This window comes from Cetorhinus maximus, chromosome 15 (genome assembly GCF_964194155.1).
Source record: "Cetorhinus maximus chromosome 15, sCetMax3.hap1.1, whole genome shotgun sequence".
NCBI classification, from domain to species: Eukaryota; Metazoa; Chordata; class Chondrichthyes; order Lamniformes; family Cetorhinidae; genus Cetorhinus; species Cetorhinus maximus.
The window spans coordinates 25,803,663-25,810,026 of NC_135893.1; positions in this window are offsets into that span (position 1 = coordinate 25,803,663).

The window sequence follows — 6,364 nt, forward strand, 5'->3', positions numbered from 1 at the left end:
ATGGTCCCTATAAACTGGGATCTCCCTGAGGTCAAATTGGCTAGAGGCCTTGTGATGAGAATGGGAAGTGACACAGTGCACTGTGGCAGACTTGATAACCTGATAGCTGAGCTATGTAGGCCTGTAAGCCTTTGTTGATGATTGAATCAGTCAAGCCTGATTCACTGATGGGGCCTGGAGAGGTATATCTGTTACCCGAGTCTGGCACTCTTCCGGGTTGACGCTAGAATGCCATCCTCCAGTAACACATCTGCCCCTCCAGGTCCTGGCAAGTAATCAGGCATACACAGCAAAACACTCAGCAAATAGGAGCAGTGGTTCTGAGTAAGCAGCCTGAAGCTGTTTGGTGGTAAGCGATGTGGCTTTTGGTAGTTAAGCTCCAGCAGTAAGACAGCTTCTTTGTTAACCTGGGCTAAGCTCTTAGAGTTTAGGTAAGTGGGGCTGTGTCACTTTGGGGATTTAGCAAGTAGAAAATCCACTTGTGGTATAGACAGTCACACAGGATGAGGAGACACCCACCAATATCAGACTCTTCCCCAACAATGAGGTTCTTCTTAAAAAGATTGCATCAACAGAAAGTTAGGAAGTGAAACAATTGGATAATGTACATACTGACAAGCATCAACCAGTAAAAATTAAACATTTCATCAAACAGAAACTAGGATCCACTAAAATTAAAGACTGTAGATGCTGGAAGTGGAACTTCATTGACTTGAAAACCTACAGATGCTGCCTGACATAATTCCAGTATTTTCGGTTTGATCAGTAAAATACCCTCTGTCACAGAGCCAGTTAAAAAGAGTTCATATAGGGGTAATAACAGAAAATGCTGGAAATACTCACCATGGTTCTGATGAAAGGTCATCGACCTGAAGCATTGGGCAGAAATTTCCTGGTTCCATGGTGATGGTCTTGGGAGGTGGCGGGTGGGGGGTTGCTGGGGAAAGAATGGGGGCAGCTGTGTCAGGACGTTTTCCTGATGCGTTCCCGCCGTTGGGGAAATACCCCAGGGGCGGCCTGGGCCACGGTTCGGTTCCAGAACATGGTGGTGGTGGTGGACGGCAAATTTACATAATTAAAGCCCCAATTAGGGCTGATTTTGCAGCCTCGCAGGCAACTTGCCAGCAGCAGAGTGGCCCCTCTGCTTTGTGCAGAGGCTGCCAGCTTAATAGAAGTGGCTAATGGTAGAGAAACTAAACAGATACTTTTTGTCTTTCTTCACAGAGGAAGATACAAAAAACCTCCCTGAAATATTAGAGGACCAAGGGACTAGCAAAATTGAGGGCCTTAAATAAATTAGAATGAATAAAGTAGTGCTGGAGAAATTAATGGGACTGAAAGTTGATAAATACCCTGGAGCTGATTACCTACATCCCAGAGTGTTGAAAGAGGTGGCTGTCGAGATAGTGGATGCATTGGTGGTTATCTTCTAAAACTCTTATAGATTCTGCAATGGCCCCTGTAGATTGGAAGGTAGCATACATAACCCCACTGTTAAAGAAAGGAGGGAGAGAGAAAATGAGGAACTACGACCCGTTTGTCTGACATTAGTAGTATGGAAAATGCTAGAATCTGTCATAAAAGATTTGATTAGTAGGCACTTAGAAAATAATGGTAAGGTTGGGTAGAGTCAACATGGAATTATGAAAAGCAAATCATGTTTGTCAAACCTGGCAGAGAGTTTTCTGAGGATGTAATTAGCAGAATACATAAGGGAGAACCAGTGGATGTGGTATATTTGGATTTTCAGAAGACTTTCGATAAGGTCCCACACAAAATTAGAGCACATGGGAATGGGGAGGATATACTGGCATGGATTGAGAGTTGGTTAATAGGCAGGAAACAAAGAGTAGGAATAAACGGGTCATTCTCAGGCTGACAGGCTGTGACTATAGCATACTGCAAGGATCAGTGCTTGGACTCCAGCTATTCACAATTTATACAATGATTTGGATGTGGGGACTAAATATAAAATTTCCAAGTTTGATGCTGACACAAAACTTTGTGGGAATGAGAGTTGTGAGGAGGATGCAAGGGGATTTAGATAGGCTAAGTGAGTGGGCTAGAACATGGAGATGGAATATAACGTGGAAAAATGTGAAGTTGTCCACTTTGGTAGGAAAAACAGAAATGCAGAGTATTTATTAAATGGGAAAAGATTGGGAAGTGTTGATGTCCAAAGGGACCTGGGTGTCCTTGTTTATAAGTCACTGAGAGCTAACATGCAGGTGCAGCAAGCAATTAAGACAACAAATGGTATGTTGGCCTTTATTGCAAGAAAATTTGAGTACAGGAGTAAAGAAGTCTTGCTGCAGTTGTATAGAGCCTTGGTGAGACCACACTTGGAGTATTGTGTACAGTTTTGGTCCCCTTAAGGAAGGATATACTTGCCATAGAGGGAGTGCAACAAAGGCTCATCAGACTGATTCCTGGGTGGCAGGATTGTCCTGTGAGGAGAGATTGAGGAGACTGGGCCTGTATTCTCTGGAGTTTAGAAGAATGAGGGGTGATCTCTCATCGAAGCATACAAAGTTCTTATCGTGATCGGCAGGGCAGATGCAGGAGGGATGTTTCCCCTAGCTTGAGGCTGGGGGGGGGGGCGGGTGGTGGAGTCTAGAATCAGGGAACACAGTCTCACAATAAGAGGTAGGCCATATAGGAATGAGATGAGGAGGAATTTCTTCAGCCAGGGAGTGGTGAGTCTTTGGAATTCTCTACCTTGGAGGGCTGTGGAGGCTCAGCCATTTGGTATGTTCAAGGCACAGATAGATAGATTTCTAGATATTAAAGATATCAAGGGATATGGGGATAGTGCAGGAAAATAGTGTTGAGATCGAAGATCAACCATGACCTAGTTGATTGGTGGAGCAGGCTTGAGGGGCCGAATGGCCTACTCCTGCTCACATATTCCTATGCTCCTCCCTTCAGCAGTTCAGGGGGCCATCGGAGTCGGAGGCTCCATCCTCCAAAGAGAGCCGCGGGCATCAAAGGCCACACCCATGGCCCTGATGATCCAAGCAGAGTGGCTTCCCCTCCCCTCCAAGGGGCCTGTGGTTGATTTTTACACCTCCGAGGTGCCTCCATGTTAAGGCTTATGTGTGGTTTCCGATTTGCTTCAGTCATTTCTCCCAATGGGGTTGCCGAGGCTCCAGAGCTGCCAGACCTCTGATTGGGCTGCATCATCAGGAGCTCACATACCGTCCTTAATAAGACAGAAAATGCGAAGGCACCAATTTGGAGGCAGTCTCCGGGAAGACTGCTTCAGAGGGCACAATTGCGGCAAGTGCGAATTTGGAACCTGCATTGGATCCTGACGTCAGGGGCCTGAAGTCTGCGGTAAAATAGACCATAAGACATAGGAGCAGAAATTAGGCCAATCGGCCCATCAAGTCTGCTCCGCCATTCAATCATGGCTGATAATTTTCTCAAACCCATTCTCCTGCCTTCTCCCTGTAACCTTTGATCCCCTTACCAATCAAGAACCTATCTATCTTGGTCTTAAATACACTCAATGACCTGGCCTCCACAGCCTTCTGTGGCAAGTAATTCCATAGATCCACCACTCTCTGGCTAAAGAAGTTTCTCCTCATCTCTGTTCTAAAAGGTCTTCCCTTTACTCTGAGGCTGTGCCCTCGGGTCCTAGTCTCTCCTACTAATGGAAACATCTTCCCCACGTCCACTCTATCCAGGCCTTTCAGTATTCTGTAAGTTTCAATCAGATCCCTCCTCATCCTTCTAAACACCATCGAGTATAGACCCAGAGTCCTCAAACGTTCCTCATATGTTAAGCCCTCAGTTCCTTCATCTAGATCATTAATGTATAAAGTGAAAAGTTGTGGTCCCAACACTGACCCCTGCGGAACTCCACTAGTCACCGGCTGCCATCCTGAGAAGGATCCCCTTATCCCCCCCCACTCTCTGCCTCCTGCCAGACAGCCAATCTTCTATCCATGCTAATACGACCAAAATTCTACCCATTAACTCTGTTCCTTTCTCCACAGATGCTACCAGGCCTGCTGAGTATTTCCAGCATTTTCTGTTTTTATTGCAGATTTCCAGCATCCGCAGTATTTCGCTTTTGCATCCATATTGGTGCGAATGATCATTTACACTGAAGATTAACCAAGGTGATAAGAACAGCAATAGACAAATGGGGGAAGAGTCTCACTGTCAAATAAAATATCTCTCTTTGTTCATTTAGTTCAACCTGCTGCTATTACTGCGCATTAAAACTGCCTTTATATGGGTTTAGTGCCGGCAATTCCCAATGTGGTTCTTCATGGGTTTTCCTGGCCATTGGTCTTAGTGAATCTAGCAAACTACTGAGATGGAGCTGCCAACAGTGTGAGATCTGTACACTGAGTTAAGGTGGGATGAGCATGGCATCAAACCAATCCAAAAGCAGTTGAAACTGAACAAGTACTGAGTACTTTCCAGGGATTAGCAGTTCTCATTAAAAGGATTTGACTTGTTCATACAGGTATACTTTTATATATTACACGCTGCATCTTTCCGTGTCAGGACAGTTTAAGCTTTATAAAGCTTCCCAAATGCTTAATTTTAAGTGTTGGTAGAGCCAGTGCATTTTGGAAAACTGTGCAGCAACTGCCTGTACTTAAGCAGTAAACGCTGACTCCAAGTCTTGAGCTTATATATACCCTGTTATTTAATGGCTCGGTGGGTAAATGTGCCTCCTGATGTGGTAACAAACCATACAGAGCAGAAGAGCCTTGCCCAATGCATATTCAATCGATCTCAATAGTGGCAGTATTGTGACACTACAGTTGGCCCTTACTCTCCCCCCCCAGTAAGGAAAAGTCATCCAGGAAATAGTCTCCGCTGAAAAGTACATGTTTACGGGCAGATCTGTCTTAGCTGTACTGCCTCTGTGGTTTAATATCCTACTAACCCTCACCATTTAACTTCACTTGTACAGAATAGTCACAGGGCTGTACTGGTGGGTCCAATGGAACCATACCCCAGCAAGGGTCAGTGCCTTCAAGAGAGGAAAGAAGGAAGAAGTGAACATTAAAATAAAAGCAAAATGCTGTGGATGGAGATCTGAAATAAAAACAAAGTGCTAGAAAAACTTAGCAGGTCTGGCAGCATCTGAGAAGCGAACATTATTTGTCAGCTTGGCTGAAGTGGCAAGGTTACCTTTAAGGTTGGAAGGTGTGGGTTCAAGCCCTGCTTCAGAATTAGAGCACTTAATATAGGATGACATTTCAGTGCAGTACTGTGGAAATGCTGTACTGCCCTTTGGATGAGACTTCAAACCAAGGTCCTGCGCAGGTATCTGCAGAATGGTATTTCCATGGTAATTGTTTTTCAATTTTCCTGTGTTAATCCAACACTGACCCTTAACCAACACCACCAAAACAGATTATATGGTCACTTATTTCCTTGTTGTTTATAGGATCTTGCTGTGCATAAATTGACGGCCTAGGGTATAACAGTAACAACTCTATAATTCAATGGTTTTGAACCAATTTGGCACATCCTGAGGACATAAAAGGCTCTATATAAATCCAATTCTTTGTTACCTGTAGTAAAAATTCCTGAAGATTGAGGGTAGAATTTCTGCGAAGGTTCTCTCAATCTCCTGCTGCAACTTTGGTAGAAATCCTGATAAAATGACATAAGCAGCTACTCATCCAGGGTTTCTGATGATTATATAAAAGGAAGTTGGGAGGGCTCCTGAGGAAATGGCAGGCATTTAAATCTAGTGTTTTTTGTTTGCATTTTCTAATGCATGCCTTTGTTACCATCAGGATTCTTACTGAATGGCGGGAGCAGGCTCGAGGGGCCAATTGGCCTATTCCTGCTCCTAATTCTTTTGACTCAGCTATTCCAGCGCTCTCCGAGCCAGCCTCCGACCTTGCACCTTGTACGCATTCAAAAATAAACTTGTGCGCATTCAAAGCTCTGCTTCCCATATCCTAACTTGCATTAAGTCCCGTCCACTATCACTCCTGTGGTTGCTGGCCTACATTGGCTCTTGGTCTGGCAATGCATCCTTGTAAATGGCAATTCTCATCCTTGTTTCAAACCCTTCCATAGGCTTGCCCCGCCCTATCTCTGTAATCTCCTCCAGCCCCACAGCCCTGTCTAATTTCCTCCAATTCTGGCCTCCTGAGCACACTGATTTTAATCACTCTATCAGTTGGTGGTACTGCCTTCAGCTGCCTAAGCTCTAGAATTCCCCCTCTATCCTACTCTCCTCTTTTAAGATGCTCCTTATAACTTCTTTGACTCAGCTGTTGGCCACCTGTCTTTAATATCCTGTTACTGCTCCTGTGAAGAATCTTCAGATACAAAATGTGCTATATAAATGCAAATTGATGTTGTTGATTTACAGTTATAA